Source organism: Mesocricetus auratus, unplaced genomic scaffold (genome assembly GCF_017639785.1).
Source record: "Mesocricetus auratus isolate SY011 unplaced genomic scaffold, BCM_Maur_2.0 Super-Scaffold_100028, whole genome shotgun sequence".
In the NCBI taxonomy this organism is placed as follows: domain Eukaryota; kingdom Metazoa; phylum Chordata; class Mammalia; order Rodentia; family Cricetidae; genus Mesocricetus; species Mesocricetus auratus.
In genome coordinates, this window is record NW_024429209.1 from 19,652,216 (window position 1) to 19,671,594 (window position 19,379).

At 50.0% G+C, this 19,379-nt stretch overlaps 2 long non-coding RNA genes across 2 annotated transcripts; both read right to left on the reverse strand.

The window, feature by feature from the left end:
- Positions 1 to 9,101: 9,101 nt before the first annotated feature.
- LOC110341723 lies at positions 9,102 to 11,848 on the reverse strand. The gene is made up of 3 exons (XR_002383704.2): positions 10,795 to 11,848; positions 9,530 to 9,816; positions 9,102 to 9,228 (listed from the first exon to the last, which is right to left on the reverse strand). It is a non-coding gene; the product is annotated as an uncharacterized LOC110341723 (long non-coding RNA).
- Positions 11,849 to 16,385: 4,537 nt separating this feature from the next.
- Positions 16,386 to 18,456, reverse strand: LOC110341708. Its single transcript, XR_002383691.2, has 3 exons — positions 18,202 to 18,456; positions 17,070 to 17,198; positions 16,386 to 16,970 (listed from the first exon to the last, which is right to left on the reverse strand). It is a non-coding gene; the product is annotated as an uncharacterized LOC110341708 (long non-coding RNA).
- Positions 18,457 to 19,379: the final 923 nt, after the last annotated feature.

Sequence of the window (19,379 nt, forward strand, 5' to 3'; positions counted from 1 at the left end):
TTTTTTTCTAGTAAGTTCCCTATCTATAGATGGAAGTTTCTGTCCCACCTGGTCCTGCAGCCCTTTAGTACCAAATAAACACACAGAGGCTTATATTAATTATAAACCGTTTGGCCGACGGCTCAGGCTTCTTATTGGCTAGCTCTCTCTCTTAATTATTAACCCATTTCTATTAATCTATGTATCTCAACGTGTTCTTGGCTTACCAGAGAATGCCCCGGTGTTCTACCTTCCTGGTAGCTACATGGTGTCTCCCTGACTCTACCTACTACCTTTCTCTACCCCTGTTTGGATTTCTCACCTGACTAAATCCTGTCTGTTGGCTGAAACAGCTTTATTGATCAACCAATAAGAGAAACATATAGTCACAGCATACAGAAGGACCTCCCCCATCATCTGTCATCCATGTAGGAGCTACATTGTGTCAGTCCACACAACACAGCCAGGCAACCTCTCTGTGTTCATGGCCAAGAATGGCTGAGGCTCCTAAAGTCCATCGGTCCACAGACTTGGAAAGAGCAATGGCTTCCACAGAGACTACGACACACGGAAGAGCCCAGGTCTGCGTCACGTGTCAGCCTGTGCCAACAGCAACGGGGACACAAAGGCAGCGGAGACTCAGCCTCTGTCCCTACTGTGTGCAGCATGCAGTAGCAACAGACCTTCCCCTGCACTGTCATCTAGACCTTTCCAGATCCCCGTGAAGTGGGTCTGACGACTGTCCCAGGGAGAGTAAGAACTGAACCCAAGCGGCAGGAATGGAATATGGAGGGAGCTGGGGTGAAGCTTCAGCGGTAGAGCGCTTGGCTGGCATGAATGGAGTTATGGGCTAAATGCAAAAATAATAAATGTGTGAATAAACACGTTTAGTAGATGTGGACGCCCTTATCTCCCTTATCTGTTAATAGAAGAAAGCACAGTTGGAAGCAGAACACAGGGGGGGGGGTTGTTAATGAAGATGACAATGGCAGTCATCGGTGTAGGGCAGCGACCAGACTCTAGAATTGAAATGCTACTCTGCCAGCTTTGCTTTCTCCGCCCTCCAGCAGCTCTGGGAGGTGAGCCCACCCGACCCAGCTGCCTATGGTGCCTGGAACCTGAGTGCACAGGCACATGGCCACTCAGCAATATCACATACAAGCCTGAGAACTGCGAGTGAGCTGCCCCATCCCTCCTGGTCTCAGCAGGAACCCTGACTACAGACAGACAGACAGACAGACAGACAGACAGACAGACAGACAGACAATAAATAGCCAACTTACTGCAGCCCCACCTCATTTGCAGAACAAGGCACATGGCAGATGTCACGTGTCCCAGAAGGTTCTTCGTCAGACTCTTAGCTGAAACAGTGAGCCAGCCCCAGTTAAACGCTTTCCTTTATAAGAGTTGCCCTGGCCGGGCGGTGGTGGCACACGCCTTTAATCCCAGCACTCGGGAGGCAGAGGCAGACGGATCTCTGTGAGTTCGAGGCCAGCCTGGTCTACAAGAGCTAGTTCCAGGACAGCCTCCAAAGCCACAGAGAAACCCTGTCTCGAAAAAAAAAAAAAAAAAAAAGAGTTGCCCTGGCCATGGTGTCTCTTCACAGCAATGGGAACCCTGAGACACTCTCATAAACATGTCCAGATTTTTGTTTCTATGGTGTGCTGGCTAGTTTTTGTGGGGCCAGGGGAGAAAGAAACTCCAGCTATGAAATGGTGTCACCAACTTGGTGCAAGAGTTTCCACGGAAAATGGAGTTGCAATGGGCTTCCTAGTCTCACAGACTCATGCAGGCCATGGCGCAGGGACACCGTAGCAATCAGGGTTGAATACGGCATGACGGCATGACTGATTCCCACCAAGCCACGGTACAGAGAGGCCACATCTCCAAGCCACAGAGTATGTTGCATGGCAGATTCAACTTTCACTCATACAGACAAAAAAAAAAAAAAAAAGGTTTATGGGCAGCGTGCTACACACTGCTGGATAGTGGCATGGACAAGAGTCAAGATGGTGAGCATAGCTCCCAGCGCTGGTGGTAAACACCCCCCCCCCACATGTTGGGAAGCCAGCAGCTAAGATGTCATCTTTAATCCTAGCAATGCTGTTTAGCAGATTAAGAGTCATGTGATCAGAAAAAGATAAGAGTTATATAGTAAAGACAGACTCAGAGGGAAAAAGAAAAACCTCTAAATTTTTTACAGGAATGTTTAAAAATATATGTAGACTTGGGAGACAAAAGAAAAAGGATAGAGAAAGTCCTTAAAAAAAGAAAAATAGATTAGCTGGGTGTGGTGGCACATGCCTTTAATCCCAGCACTTGGAAGGCAGAGGCAGGCAGATCTCTGTGATTTCAAGGCCAGCCTGGTATACAGAGTGAGTTCAAGGACAGCCAAAGTTATACAGGGAAACTCTGTCTCAAAAAATGAAAACTAAAAGTAAAAGAAATAGAGTAATTAAAAAAAACCACATAAAGAAGGAAAATACACAGAGTCTAGACACTACATGTTATAGTGTTGTCTTTGAATTATTTGATTGCTAACAGACATTTGCCTATAAATGCTGCTGGATTAATCCAACCTATATATTTTCAAAATGCCTTAAATTCTAAATTTAAGTCTAAGGGCATGTTACTTTGGAAAAGAGATTTTGTTTTGTTTCCACAGAAAATGAAAAGCTGTGGATTCCTTTCAGATGGTTTGATCAAGCAAGACCCCCTAAAGCAGTGGCCAAGGTGATCCAGCATCCAAAACAGCTGAGATGATGCAGCCTTGCAGACCACTACAGCCAGGATTTGGACAGCTTTCTGTATTTTCTTTCTTTTTTTCTTTCTTTCTTTTTTTTTTTTTTTTAGTTTTTCGAGACAGGGTTTCTCTGTATTGTTTTTGGAGGCTGTCCTGGAACTTGCTCTGTAGACCAGGCTGGCCTTGAACTCACAGAGATCTGCCTGCCTCTGCCTCCTGAGTGCTGGGATTAAAGGCATGCACCACCAACGCTGGGCTGGTTTCTGCATTTTCTATCCCCATGGTTTCAACAGCACCCCCAACCAGCAGGAAGCAATTTGGAATGAATGACGCCCAGATTCCCAAATTTTTTTCTTTATAAATGTTTGTTTTTATTTAAATGGGTTGGTTAGAAATGGTTAATGATCACAACCAATCTCTTTTTAAAGGAAAAAGGGGGAATGTGAGATAGAAATGAATACTTTGCACTGGTATGGATTTTGGTTTATTGATACAAATTTAAGGCCAGTTTTGTTATAGGTATAGTTCTCTTGTTTAGGTATTGTGTTTGTACAGCTCTTTTAAAAATGTAATATATAATTAAATAGATTGTAGTCACAATAGTCAAAACTTATAGTTATGTTAGTTAAGATTTCCTAGATATATAGAGATATATTTCAAATGGATATTCTTCAAACCTTTCAAAGACGTGCAGAATATGTCATTTAAAATGGTTTATTAGGGTTTTTCATGACAGTGAGACACAACTGCTCCTGACAATACCAATTACTTCAGAGAGGAGTTTGCCTTCAACATGGCAAGACTAGCCATTTGGGCAAGAAACTGCTCTTGCCTCGACTGTTTGACTGTATAAACTAGACATGCAGGATCCACAGGAAAGTGACTGCTGAACTTGATGGACAGTTCTGTAGGGTTTCTGCTTCATGGAAGAGTCTGCCAGACATTCTGCAGGACATGGAGAAAAATGACTGACAAACTGCCAATACAGGTGGACAGTTTAAAATTTCCTGATTCACTGAGAAGTCTTCCAGACACACTATGGCCTATGGGCTGAAGATGGATGCTCCAACATTACAGATGAACTTCTGGTGACTGACCAGACAGCAAGATGTCTCTTTCAATTCTAGAGTTTATATATTATCCTTCTGTGGTCTTTGATGGAGTTGAAGACACATAGCTATGCTTTCATTAGTTATGACATATAAACATTTAGACTCACAAAGATAGGATAGATGGTGAAATATTTTTTTAAAATTTTGCCAAATGTTAATAGACTAAATATTGTTAACTACATTTCTTACTTGATAACCGTCTTGCTGTATATAATTTTGCTACGTTAATGTTAAAACCTTTCTTTTTATTTAGATGGAAAAGAGGAAGTGATGGGGTATGTCCTTCCTTCTGTATATATGTTTTTCTTATTGGTTGGTGAATGAAACACTGATTGGCCACTGGCCAGGCAGGAGGTAGAGGTGGGGCTATGAGACAAGGGGAATTCCGGGGAGAGGACAGAGAGAAGCAGCCAGGGAGAGAGGAGGAAGAGAGGTTGTGCTGGCATTCTCTGGTAAGATAAGGCTATGTGGAAATACTAGTTATGGGTTAATAATTAAGAGAGAGCTGGCCAGTAAGAAGTCCTAGTCACTGGCCAACAGTTTAATAATGAATACAGTGTCTGGTTGTGTTTATTTGGGGCTGAAGCAGCTGTGGGACCAGGTGGGAAAGAAGTTTTTATGTTAGCCTGAAACAAGCTAGAGTCATCTGAAAAATTTTCCCCATGAGATTGGCCCGTGGGCAATTTCATGATTGATGATTGACGTGGGAGGGCCCCGCCCGCTGTGGGAATGCCACCCATTGGTGATCCTGAGGACGATGAGAATGTGAGCTGAAGGTGATGGGAGCAGAAACAGAGACCCACAGCCACACGTCAGTCAGAGCTCAGTGAATCCTACGAAAGACGGGGTGGGGAAGGATTGTAGGAGCCAGAGGGGTCAAAGACAGCACAAGAAAAATCAGCTAAGCAGGGCTCATCGGGGGTCACAGAGGCTGACCTGACAATCGGGGAGCCTGTGTGGGTCTGACCTAGGTTCTGTGTATATATTGTAGGTTTTTTAGGTTGGTGTTCTTGTGAGACGCCTATCAGTGGAAGCGGGTGCTGTCTCTGACTCTGCTGCCTGCTTTTGGGACCCTTTTCTCCTACCGGGTTGCCTCGTGCAGCCTTAATATGAGTCTTATTGCAACATAGTATGTGGTGTTCTGTTAAGAGAAGCTTTCCTTGAGAGGAGCCTTCCCGCCTGCCTGGTTCCAGATCCACATCAGTCCCAAATAAACACACAGGAGGCTATATTAATTATGAAGCTGTTAGCCTTGCTTGTTTCTTACTGGCTAGCTCTGACTTACGTAATTACCCCATAATTGTTAATCTAAGTATTTCTCTTACCGGAGAATAGTTCCGGGCGTCCTACCTCATGGTGGTTACATCTCGAACTCTCCTGTGTTTCTCCTTCCCAGAATCCTCCTGGACTCCTAGCCCCACCTATCTAGGCCAGACAGTACTTTATTGACATATACACAGGACTTCCCCAACAGTGTTCTGTTGATATCTCTGGGAGGCCTGCCCTTTTCTGGAGGGACATGGGGGAGGAATGGATCTGGGGGAGGGGAATGGGGAAGTGGGGGAAGGACTGGGAGGAGAGGAGGGAGGGGGTTCCAGTAGGGATATAATAAATGAGAGAAGAATAAAAAAAGGAGGAGAAGGAAGGGATGGAGGCAGGCAGGAAGGAAGGAAGGAAGGAAGGAAGGAAGGAAGGAAGGAAGGAAGGAAGGAAGGAAGAAAGGAAAGGAAGGTGGGCTGAGCAAGCCATTGAGAGCAAGTCAGTGTGCAGGGTTCCTCCAGGTTCCTGCTCCAAATCCAGCAGTGATGCACTACATATTGTAAGATGAAATAAACCCTTTCCTCCCATGGGAAGGGCTTTCTTCATGGCGTGCACCACAGCAACAGAGATCCTTACTGAGGCATGGGGTGATTCTACATCCCACCAAGTTGACAAGATTCACCAGGACCCCATATAACTCCAGGGTCCCACAGGGACAGTGTAACTCCAGGGCCCCACAGGGACAGTGTAACTCCAGGGCCCCACAGGGACAGTGTAACTCCAGGGCCCCACAGGGACAGTGTAACTCCAGGGCCCCACAGGGACAGTGTAACTCCAGGGCCCCACAGGGACAGTGTAACTCCAGGGCCCCACAGGGACAGTGTAACTCCAGGGTACCCATAGGGACAGTGTAACTCCAGGGTACCCATAGGGGGTATGACTAAGTCTTACCATGTTAGCTTTCTTTCTTTCTTTCTTTCTTTCTTTCTTTCTTTCTTTCTTTCTTTCTTTCTTTCTTTCTTTCCTTCCTTCTTTCTCTCTCTCTTTCTCTTTCTTTCTTTTTCCTTCCTTCCTCTCTTTCCCTCTCTCAATGATTTTTTAAAAATTTTTATTTCATGTGCATTGGTGTTTTGTCTGTATGCACATCTGTCAGATTCCCTAGAACTGGAGTCTCAGTTGTGAGCTATGATGTGGGTGCTGGGAATGGAACCCCAGGTTCTCTGGAAGAGCACCCATCTCTCCAGCCCTAGTTACTTTTTTGTTGCCATGACAAAAACACCATGGCCAAGGAGGGATAGAATTAGAGGGGGGGGCTGCATGGACTTTGAACCCTACCCTCAGTGGCACATCTCCAACAACGCTACACCCCTAATCATCCCCAGAAACATTCTGCCAACTGGGAACCAAGCATTCAGATATACACGTCCATGGGGGCTGCCCTCATTAAACCACCTCACAGGTATACACTGAGGACCACATCACCTCCGGATACAGTCATTCCATCATGTGCTGAAAACTGAATCCAGACAAGAAGTTGGGTTAGGTAATTGTCTTCCCAAAGCCCCTTCCCCTTCAGGAGGGTCCCCTCTGTTGCCATTGCCAGCCTTGAGCACGGCACTGTGAAGTTACAGAAGGAGCCTGGATCTGGCATCTGAGTCTGGCCCTGCTCTGAGGCCAGTCTCCCACTAACTCCTCGTCAGGGTCCCTTGGTGTCAGAGATGAGCCATTTGTGATTCCAGTGGTGATATGATGAGGAACAGGACCTGGGTTGGGTGGGACCTATCCCAGGAAACCAGCCCACCGTGGGTGCTGGGACCATCTAATTATAAAACAAGAGAAACTGGAATCAGGGTCCGTCCAGACAGCCACACGTGAGTCCCCTACCATCAGAGCTGGGCCTGACTTTGGGCCTTTGAGAGCCGCTGGCTCCCTTGGCCAGGAGGGCAGGTGCTCTCCCCAGAGCCGACCACAGGGTTTCTTGTCTCGTTATTTCAGCCATGGGACATCCCATTGCCACTGTGTGATTGAACATCGACAGCTTCTAAGTCTCTGTTGTCCCTTCCAACTTACGTGTTCATGGCCCGTCACTGCCAACACAGGTCTGCTTTGCACAAAACTCACATCCCCCTGCCTCTCAACAGCATCTCCCCCTCCTCTGCCCCATAGACACCCAGGTTCGACACTTCTATGATTCCCAGCCGTCCAGCTCCAGCTTTAGCTTCTCCGTGGTGGAGAGGGGCAGCGCAATAAAGACTTCTCAACCCACAGAAACTAAAATGTCTCTCTTCCCTAGTCCTTTAAGGGAAGCTTGTGCATTCTCCGGCTAGACCCACAGGGCCCACGTGACTACGCACAGGCATCACCATGCCTGGTGCCCAGGTCCAGCAGCAGAGAGTCTTACTTCATTGATTAAGGGTGCAGCCTGGACCTGGGACGTAAAGAGCTTCCGGAAGGCTCTGGTGGACATCTGGGTCAGCGGATGTTCTTCAGAAGCTGCTGAAAGCTACAGCTCTTCTATGCTGTGCCTGCAGTGAGTGTGTGTAAGGCACCCATAGCCAGGCCGTGGTGGCGTGCGCCTTTAATCCCAGCACTCGGGAGGCAGAGGCAGGTGGATCTCTGTGAGTTGGAGGCCAGCCTGGTCTACAGAGCGAGTTCCAGGACAGCCTCCAAAACAATACAGAGAAACCCTGTCTCGAAAAGCCAAAAAAAAAGACACCCACAACTCGTTGAGCCCTGTGCCAGAGTGACAGGTGCCTGGGCTGCTGGGTTACTGAAGAAGCAGACAGGTGTGGTGGGCAGGTGAGCGGGGGCAGGCTTTCTCGGGCCTCCCTGCACACAGCCAGCGTGAGGGCAGGGAGGAGTCTCTGCGTGGGTCTGCAGCCACCATGTACTAACCATGGACAAAGTGGCTCCCGTATCCCAGACATTTGCCCTGTGACGACCCCCGGTGTCCTTCAGCTGGGCGAGTTCTCCCCTTTGCTAAGCACATACGGCAACTGTCTGGGACCTGAGATGGCTCAGTAACCTGCTGGCCCCTGCCACCAGGCCCCCTCAGTCAGGAATCCTCACCCAGGATTTCAGCAGGCACGGCTGGGTTATACATTCATAGCTCTCATTGCACCCAAGGGCTCCTCGTGCCTGCACTTGGTGTCCAGAGGAGAGACCCAGGTCTGCTTGGCAAATGACAAGTGTTATAGCAGTGGTCGCAGCAACGTCCCGTGGCTTCTCTCTCACACACACATCTTTTATTTTTGGCCTAAGACAGCTAATGTGTGGCCAGTGTCTCCAAGGAAACCAGGACGCTCAGAGCAAGCTGTACCCAATCTCCACGCTAAAACCATCCCATAGCTAATCCTGGCCTTGCTGGTTGTTTGTGTAATTGTTTTTAGACCCTGAGTATCATTTTACACACCTTCCTGACAAACGCCACCACCAGACTCACGTGTGCAGACCTGTGTCTGTTTCTTCACATGTGCTGTGCGTGTTTTCTATGCACACGGACATTTGTGGGCACGTGCTCATGGATACAGATGTATACGCCACATGTATCTCTGATTGCAGTGTGTGTGGTATGTGTGTATGCTAAGCATGTCACCCTGTGTTTATATGTGACTAGGTAATGTGCTGTATGTTTCCATGCTATACACTCTGTGTCTGTGTACATGTAGCCTGTTTTTTTTGTAGTTTATATGTTTTTGTATGTGTATGTGTTACATGTATGTGAATTATTGGTATTGTGTGTGTGTTATATTATGGTATGCATGTGGGTTTTGAGTGCTGTGTGTGGTGTGTCATATGTGTGGTGTACATGTATCTACTGCATGTACGTTGTCTTAGGGTTTCTATTTCTGTGAAGAGACATGACCTCGGTAACTCTTATAAAGGAAAGCATTTAATTGGGGCTGTCTTATGGTTTCAGAGGTTCAGTTCATTATCAGCATTGCAGGAAGCATGGCGGCATGCAGGCAGCCACGGTGCTGGAGAAGGAGCTGAGATTTCCACATCTTGATCTGCAGGCAGCAGGGAGAGACTGTGTGCCACACGGGGTGTAGCTTGAGCATGTGGGGCCTCAGACTCACCTCCACAGTGGCACACTTCCTCCCACACGACCACACCTCTCAATGGTGCCTCTCCCTGTGTGTCAAGCATCCGAACAGTGAGTCTATGGGGGACATAGACTACCTCACTAGCACCGTGTCTGCCTGCATGCTGCCATGATTCTTGTCATGATGATAATGGACTTCATCTCTGAAACTGTAACCCAGCCCCAATTAAATGCTTTCCTTTATAAGAGTTGCCAATGGACATGTGCCTCTTCACAGGCTAACCCTATCCCCGTGTCCCTGGGTCCACAGACCTGGGGTCCTCCTGACATCTGTCTCCTTTCCCCTTGCTCCCAATCTGCTCTGATGTAGGCACACGCCCATGAACTCACCATCGCAGAATGAGCCCACGCATTGATGCTCCCTCCACGAGGCTGTGTCCTTGATGGCCCGGTTCTCCTGTGTCCTCGATGGCCGGGTTCTCCTGTGACCTGGCTCTCCCAGCAACCACTGTTCTGCTCTTGTCACACTGTAGCCGACTTCATTCCCTAGAGTTCAGCGAAGCGGTCTCGCTCAGTATGCACGGCTTGGGGTCTGGCTTCTCTCCTCTCTGTAACGGTTTTGGGTTTTGTTCATGCTGGTGCGTGCATTTGTCCCTTTGACTCGAAGCGGTCTCCTGCTGTGAGGGTGACACCGCAGCCACCTGCTGACTTATGGTGCGATTATCTACCTGAGTCTAACATCCATACAGGACAGGGTGAAACCCACACACACAGCCAGGTGAGTGGGTTTTCTTCAAGTGAGCATGCCCAGGTAAGTGATGCTCAGAGAAAGTGACAACATAGGAGATGGGGAGATGGCTCAGCAGGCAACGTTGCTTTGTGTGCAAGTACAGGAGCCTGAGTGTAGACCTCCACACCCACACCAGAAGCCAGAACACCCACACCAGACCTCCACACCCATACCAGAAGCCGGAACACCCACACCAGACCTCCACACCCACACCAGACCCCCACACCCACACCAGACACCCACACCCACACCAGACACCCACACCCACACCAGACACCCACACCCACACCAGACCTCCACACCCTCACCAGACCCCCACACCCATACCAGAAGCCGAACAGCCACATGAGCCTGTAACACCAGGGCTGGATGGAAGGTAGAGACAATATCACTGTGGCTCGCTGGCCATCAGCCTAGCTCCGGATCTCATGAGAGACCCTGTTTCTAGGAGAAAAGGCAGAGAGCAGGGGAAGAGGACAGTTGGTGTTCTCTTTCAGCCTCTGCATGCACATGCATGGACATGCACTCCCCATGTGTACACACACACACACACATACACCCACACACACACCAGCAAGATGGGTATAGCGGGTAAATGAGCTTGCTGCCAGCTTGATGACCTGAGGTCCTTAGGACCCACATGATGGAGGAGCAGAATCCTGGAAGTTATCCTTTGACTTGACTGTCATACAAATGTGGTATGCACACATAGGGGCACACACACACACAGACACACACACACACACACACACACCTCAAATATTTAAAAGATACAATGAACATGACGAGTGCCTTGTGACACCTATGTCCACCTTCCAGGTTCCGCCTCCCAGTCCAAGGCAGCACTCCCTCCGGGCTTTAATACCTGGGATGCACACAGCACATGGTGTCAGTGTTGCTCCTAAGTCCAAATGTGAAACACCTCATCAGCTTGGTCACCCAAGGCCACTTGACCCAGGGAAGGAGCGGAGCCCAGCGGCCACCCCTTGGCATCATGGTCCAGCTTCATCGCTTTTGAAACCTCACCAAATGTCAGAGAGTGACAGGAACAGGAAAGCCATGACTTTGAGAAGCCGGGGCCCTCAGGCTGCAGGAAGTGAACTCAGGGAGCATGGTGAGACAGACCTCAGGCTGCAGAAATAACACATGGAGCGTGGTGAGACAGACCTCAGGCTGCAGGAATAACACAGGGAGCATGGTGAGACAGACCTCGGGCTGCAGGAATAACACATGGAGCGTGGTGAGACAGACCTCAGGCTGCAGGAATAACACAGGGAGCATGGTGAGACAGACCTCGGGCTGCAGGAAGTGAACTCAGGGAGCGTGGTGAGACAGACCTCAGGCTGCAGGAATAACATAGGGAGCGTGGTGAGACAGACCTCAGGCTGCAGGAAGTGAACTCAGGGAGCGTGGTGAGACAGACCTCAGGCTGCAGGAAGTGAACTCAGGGAGCGTGGTGAGACAGACCTCAGGCTGCAGGAAGTGAACTCAGGGAGCGTGGTGAGACAGACCTCAGGCTGCAGGAAGTGAACTCAGGGAGCGTGGTGAGACAGAGTGCACACGAATGATAGGCAAGGTCAGTTGTTCATCACAGACAAAGGGCAGCCTAGCATCTGTGCGAACCACCCCTTCCCGACTCAGGAATACAGCCCGGGGTACATGGGGTCAGGTCGGCATGTGTCACTGTGGGCTGAGGGACTCTGAAAATACCCCGCCCCCTTCATGCCCCAGGTACCACCTGCAGAGTGTTGTAGAACACTAGTTCACCAGGGAGGAGGACAGAGGCAGCAGAAGCAGACGCTGCCTGAGTCAGAGTGAGAACATCTCAGAAGCCGCGCTCTTCCTGCAGATGAACAGGGAGGGAGGCTGCTCTTGGGCAACGGAAGGCGCCGCTTCTGGCTGACTGAGCAGGCAAAGGTGAAGAGGTGAGACATGGCTCTGGGGAAGACAGACACCAAAGCCCTGTATCCTACCAGTCAGATGCCTCTCCCGTGGTCAAGTGACCCGGGGCTTGCTCCTCAGGGGTCAGCTGAATGGAGCAATGCTACACGGCATGTCTGTAAGATCCTGCTACACACGTGCCCAGTATCTCCCGTCCCTCGGTGGCCTTGGATGAGCCAACAGCCACAGCGACAGCATCTTGCCAAGAACCCAGGGAAACTAGAGACTGATTCTTCCCAGTCCTACAGTTAGTTCAGTGTCAGGGAAGCCCATGGCCCCAGGCACCACCTTGCTCTACGCTGTAGAACGAACTTCATCGGCCTGACCCTTGACCCCTCACTTCAGGATCTCTAAGATGATAAGATCAGGGTCTATAAGCTGCAAGGTTCATGCTAATTTGTTGCACAGCAGGAGACAGCTGATACTAGGGTATACTTGAAGATTTGTCTGACTTCTCTGCAGTGTAGGGCTGCCAGAGCCAGCCAATCAGAGCACGCGATGTCCAATCAGGTATGAATTTCAGTTAACCAGGAACTGTTTTCAGTGAAAACATTTCCTGGGTGATATATGACACATACTTATAAAGATAAATCACTTGTTGCTTATTTGAAAGTGAAATTTAACTTGGTGTCTGATATTTAATTCACCACTAGACCTCTTGGTAAAGATGCCTAAGAAGTTAGAGAACTGAGCACATGCTATCCCTACCCATGCGGTCTTGTGGGTCCTGCCAGGGACCCTGCGGACAGTTGTACAGGTTACTTTGTCAAAGTGCAGCATGTCTGCATCTTTGTGTGGGTGATTACCTACACTCTGGATCTCCAGGACGTCCAGCAGAGGATTGCCTACCCAGGCCTCTTCTGTCCTCTGGGAAGAAGCTGGCCACAGCCACATACCTCCTTGAGGCCCCCAGCTCCAGCTCTGGGTGAATGAGACACAATTATCCTTCGCAGACATATGGCCCAGAAGAGGAGAGCCAGGGAAAGAAGGAAAGAAGAGAACGGAAGGCAGGAAGGCCAGAAGGAGAAAGGGAAGGAGAAGGAGGGCCAATACACCCTTCTGCTTCTCCCAGGGCATCATGGGAACCACATCCAGGCTGGGAGATGAGCAGACACTTCCTGGAGAAGGCATGGGTCAAGTGATGCCTTCTTACTTAGCAGAACACAGCAATATTGCCAAAGGTCCCATTCTTCTGCTTCTTTTTTTTTTTTTTTTTTTTTTTGGTTTTTCGAGACAGGGTTTCTCTGTGGTTTTGGAGGCTGTCCTGGAACTCGCTTGGTAGTCCAGGCTGGTCTCGAACTTACAGAGATCCGCCTGCCTCTGCCTCCCGAGTGCTGGGATTAAAGGCGTGCGCCACCAACGCCCGGCTCTTCTGCTTCTTAGACCTTGCTGAACCACAAGGTTAAGCAGAATAGACGCTGTTAGGTTATGTTCCCTTAGAGAAGAGAAAGGGGGTGCAGACGGTACACCAGAGGCCTGTGCAGGTATCCATGGTGCCTCTGGGCCAGACACCACACACTGTTGCCAATGGGTGAGTCAGCAGGATGGACCACTGAGTACCAAGGCCTTTCAACAAGACCCCAAGCCGCACAAGCACCAAGGGTTTAAGCCCATAGGCTGTGCCTGGACACTTGCTGGCTGGAGTTGGTACCAAGGGCAATAGCAGGATAGGCATCTTCAGCACACCTATGGCCTAGTTTTGCAACTCTACAAGGGTTAGGAACCAGAAAAATGCAGGGTGTGGTGGTGCACGCCTTCAATTCCAGCACTCCAGAGGCAGGCAGATCTCTATAAATTTCCAGGTCAGCCAGGGCTCCACTGGGGTCGCACAACCACAGCAGTACCCTGTGAGGGAGGAGACGGGGGCAGGGCTGGTGTTAGTGGACACTGTGGGACGTCCAAACAGAGTTTTCCAGGCCGAGCTGGGACTGTGGGTCTGAGATGCCAATGTGGGCTTGGGGTGCAGATAAAACAAGGTCGCTGACACCATGCCTGTCTCTTTCTGTTACTGTTTTTACAGCCAAGGAACTTCTGGGCCCCAGGGTCATGTTGTTGGTCGCTGCAGGAATGCTAGGCTTCAGGAGGCCCAGCCCTCCTTAGACCCTGAGACAGTTGACCTTCACTGTCAACCCCATTGCATTTGGAGTCACCTAGGAGGCGCAGCCCTGGGGATGTCTGTGACAATGCTTCCAGAGGTGCTGCGCCCATGGGGGGACGACTCACCCTGAATGTGGAGAGCGCTGTACTGTGGCCTGGGTTCCTGGTCTGAAGGCAAATGAGCTGAGCACCAGCATTTCCTGCTCTCTGCTTTCCAGTCTGTCTAGACATAAGGGTAACAGCTTCACCTTCCTGATGCTGTGAATTCTGCCACGCCCTTAACACTGTGGAGAACTTCACACCTGAACTCCTGAGCCAAAATGAAATCCTTCCCTTAAGCGGTCTCTGTCAGACATCTGATCGATGTGGTGGGGAAAGCAACTACTGCGGAAAGTTGCTACCAGGAGTGGGGTTGTTGCCAAAACTCACCTGACCAGATGGTTCACAGGCCTTTGGAGCTGGCTCATAGGAGCAACGTGGAAGGGTCTGGAGTGTTAGACCAGAGCTATTAAATACGAACAGATCTTCATGACTGCTCTGGTGGGCGTTTGGAAGACAAGGATAACAGTGTCTGGGAGTTTTGGGAGGAGAACAAATACTCAGGGGTCCGAGACAAAGGCCACTCACTCCTGTTCTGACAGAGACTGTGATTGTGTTCTGCACACATCCTGAAAATCTGGCTGAGGCTGAGCTCAAAAGCGATGAGCGAAATTGTTTGACCGAGGACATTTAGAGACCACACCGCATTCAGACTGTGGTGCAGCTGCCGCTCACTGGGTGTTTGAGGCTTATAGTGACAGTCCAAAGTAGGGAGGCGTGAAAAGCAAGCAGTTTGGTAAGGAAGGGAGCAGGAGTGATGCGAGCGTCTTTGACAGGGCAGACGGACTGGGTACAGATGAAGCAGATATAACTGGTTTTTAGAAAACAAACAAACAAACAAACAAAAAAACCCAGATAGCATTGAGGGGAATCCTTGTCCTCTGCACAGAAGTAATGGGGGCAAAACTATCCAAAGACGGTTCCCGCTTGTAGCCCTCTTTGACTTGAAAACAGAGAGCCTGAAATGAGAATGATACCATGGGATTCTCTGCTCCCAAATGGCAAACCCCGCGTGAGTGCTTTCTTTGGTTTGGTGGTGAAGGCACCCAGAAGTTTTTGCAGCTGTGGTCCAAGGGGACCAGCCTGCATCTCAAGCAGGAAGCCGTCTCATCTTTCACGGGGTGCCGGTTGCACAGGCACACAAAAATACCCCAGACTTAGAGAGTCACTGAAACTTCGCATCAAGGTTGTAGACGGTGTCTCAGGTAGGACGTCTGTGGCATGGCTGGCATCCCGATAGGAGGTCCCAGGTGCGAGCCTGCGAAGCTAAAGTTCAGGAGATGCTGGGGATGCCGGGACCAAGTGATGTCCACTGAGGAGAGCTACAGGCATGGAGGACAGGTGGCCTAAGATGAAGACAGCGTGTGCTACAGCTGTGATAGCGCCGAGGTGGGGTGGGGTCACCGACCAAGGCCGCTGGTACCCGGATGGTGCCTCTACAGTCCTCAGGATGCTGGCATGGAGTCGTAGGGTGTGGAGCATGAGCTCCTGGGTTGTTTTCCTTAGGTCTGAACTTCCCTTGCTGTCTCCCCGTTCCTCTCTTTTTGCGATGGAAACCCTTACCCTTTGCCATCGTGTCCTGGAACTATGTAACCTACTCTTTGATTCTACTCACAGGTCACTTGGGTCTTTCAAGAGACTTTGAACCGTGGTGCCGGTCTCCAGACAGCTACAGTCCACCTGCCACCTGGGATGCAGCGCCAGAAGGAGCCCTGAGCTGGGACCATCAGGCCACACGGCCCTGAGTCCCCAGACACAAAAGCCGTAAGAACAAGCGGCTGCTGGCTCAAAGGGCTATTTCAGGGTGTAAATACCTGGGTTCTAGTGTTCGTCCTTGAAGCGAAAGGCTTCAGTGTAAGGCACAGGCTGCCGTTAGGCACTGCTCAAGACGGTAGCTCTCCTGCCCCAGCGGTCTTACAGTGGTCTCCTGGGCCTGTAGAGACTGTGATGGGTGGGAACCACCAGGCTGAGCCTCCTGCTCGGGCCTTGCTCGGCACATTCTCGGCCCCACAGTCAGGCCTACGCCTCCCACCCGCCCATCTGCTCCCTCCCTGCCCACTCCTCGCCCCCAATCACCCTCTTGCCTCTTTAGATGGGGGGGGGAGCATCTCACAGCTCCCCCCTTCCCCCATAACTCTTGTTGCATAAATAAGGGTATTGCCGTGATGAGGAAGGCAGAGCCGCAAAGATGGCGGAGGTCTTGCCCGCACCCTGTGGTTCTGGAAAGGCCATGGTTTGTCTTAAGTACAGAAAGTGAATTGCACATTTCTGAAAATGAAAATAGCTGGTGTTTTTTTTTTTAATTTCCACCCGCCCCCAAATATAAAAGCAGTACATGCTCGTGGTAAAAAATAGACAAAACAGAAAATTATAAGGAGAAAGAGAGTGGAAGGGATCCAGAATCTCACTGCCCAGCGACGCTACTTTTAACATTTCTCCGCATTTTTTTTCCAGGCTCATTTCTATGCAGCTTTGCACACGCGGGTATCTCTCTGTGTGTTTAAATATATATTGAAGCAAAAATAGAACCGTACTACGAATGCTGGTTAGTGGATTGCTTTTTTTCCCACTTAACTATCACAGCTTTCCACGCCAGTGAACACAGGTAGATAGTCATCTTTCAGGGCAGGAGCATGCGCATTTGGTAGCAGTGGGGGGGGGTCCTTAGGGCAGCCACTCACTGTGGCCAGGCAAAGAGCATCCTGGCGTTTGGCTGTCTGCGGCAGAGCCTGACTGGAATGGCTGCTTCGAAGGGCTTGCTCAGGTCGTGTGAACGGGCGGGGCGGGCGTTCTGAGGACTCCAGCGGAGGTTCTAGAGCGCAGGCCACAGAGTGGGTCTGGGCTGGTCCATCAACTCTCTTGTCTGGGGCAGGTTTCTCCTGCGGTCTCCACCGTTCTCCTCACCTATCCAATGTGTGGGTGGGGGAGGAGGGAGGACAGCCCGGTGGTTAAAGTGTTTGCAGTGCAGATGTGAGGACTGGAGTTCAGATCTTCAAAACCTACCCAAGCACAGGGTGGGTGTGGGGTCCCACTTGTGATTCCGGCCTTGGAAGGTGAGGATGGAGGATCCTCGGAGCAAGCTAACCAGCGAGATTAGCCGCATCAGCAAGCTCTGGGTTTGATTGAGAGACCCTGCCTCAGTGAATAAGATGAAAGATTAATCAAGTAAAACTCCCAACATCAACCTAGTGCATCCGCACTCCTGGGTAAGCACACACAACACACACAACACACACACACATACACACACACTCACCCACTTGCCATCTATGCCTGTACACAGGCAAACATGCACAACACACACACACACACACACACTTTCTATCCATGCCCACACACAGGCAAACATGCACAACACACACATATACACACATGCACACACACTCACACACACACATACACACACACTTGCCATCCATGCCCATACACAGGCAAACATGTATCACACACACACACACACAAATGCAAAAATTAAATAAAACAAATGGGTGGGATTTGCCGCTGGTCCTGGATTCCGGTCCATACACTTCTTGCCTGAGCCCAGGAGATGGGCCTCAGGGTGGGTATTCAGATAATGGAGAGATAAGGCGGAGACACCGTGTTAAGGCCTGCTGGAGCTAAAGCAGAACTATGGGCCATGCCAAGGGTTTGATATTCACCACAAAGGGAGAAAAGACTTGAGGAGCCAGAGGGATGCAGGGTCAAATCCTGACTGTCTCTTCAAATGCTGTTGCGGAGCCAAGTGAGTGTTCAGGGAGAAGGAACAAACGATTCGTGAGCAGAGAGAAAGTGAGGTAGCTGTGATTATGGCCCAGATTGGGGGGGGGCAGCTGGGGGAGCGGGTAGAAGGGGAGGGTTCTTGCTTTGTGTTGGGCGTGGGGCCCAGGGCAGCTTGGTACACACCTGCCGCTTGACCTCACTGCTGCCTTGACAAGCTTGATAGAGACCAGCCAGAGAGTAGGCCTGAGTTCCAGTTTTACCCTAAGGCAACACTGGCCTCCAGGAGAGACCACAAATTGGGACCACCCAGGCACCACTGTTACACAAATAAATAAAAGACCCAGAGACAGATATTGGGGTCCAAGCTTCACGATGAAGTTCAGAACAGCAAAGCAGCAGGCCACTAAGCTCTCACCTCTAGCTCAGGCAGAAAGGGCTGATCCAGGCATGAGCTCTTCACTGAGCCTCAGACTGCTGCCTCTCATTGGCATGGCTGGAGAGATTCCAGAGACTATCTCAGAATGCAGCCTGAGACACTGGGTTCCTTGTCTTTCATATACCTCTCTGGGGCTGGGATTAAAGGCATGTGATCATCTTTATGTGAGCTGTTTCTCTTTAGGACTGGATCAGTGTGGCCTTGAACTGAGATCTGTCTACCTCTGCCTCCCAAGTGCTGGGATTAAAGGTGTGTACACCAACGCCTGATCTCCATAGCTTGTGGCTGACTTTCCTTTCTGGATCCTCAGGCAAACTTTAATAAATCATAAAATAGTGGATCACCACACATCACCTAGGAATGGACCAATCTGCATCCAAGGAGGAAATACCTAACATTCCAACCGTTGTAGATAGGATCATCCTCAACCCAGAACACACCCATCCCCTTTCACCAAGATACCCCTAGACAAATGCCAGCCAATTAGGGATCCTGAACCTTAGAAATTCCCTCACCCCAACCTCTGCTATGATAAAAACTGAAATTGATCTAGAAACTCTCCAATCATGCCAACACATTGGACATGTGGACGGTCCAAGTTTGAGCTTGAATAAAGCCTCTTTGCTTTTACATATGAGATTCTGTCTCTGTGGTCTTTTGGGGTTCCTGCTATCTAGGCATAACACTGGCAGGTCTGGGAGAGTCTCCCTGAGGTCAAGACCTCTCAGCTGAGACCAAAGATAGTGTCTCCTTGGGGAATCAGCTGGAGTGAGGGGCATACTCTGGTGTGTATGAAGTCCATGCAGTGGGTGAGGTCTTGGGGAGGAAGCTGCCAGGGTGGAGGGAATATGTGATCTTGGTCTTCATATTACTACAGGAGAAACTAAGTCGTGATGCTGTCCATGTTCACAGGGGGCTGGTTAGGTTCACAGGCAGGACCTCCGGTGCGGGCCTTACTGGTTGAGTCTGCACCCTTCCTGGGGCTGTGAGCCGCACTTCTCAGCCTTCTGGATGTGTAAAAGAAGACAGAATCCTGATTTATATGTGAAATGTCCTGATATTTCAATTTTGGCAACCAGTTTAAAGTAAGTTAAAATAAATCAAGTGTGGAGAGCCAGCTCTGTGGGCCAGATGCAGCCCCGGTCTGTGATTCTGCA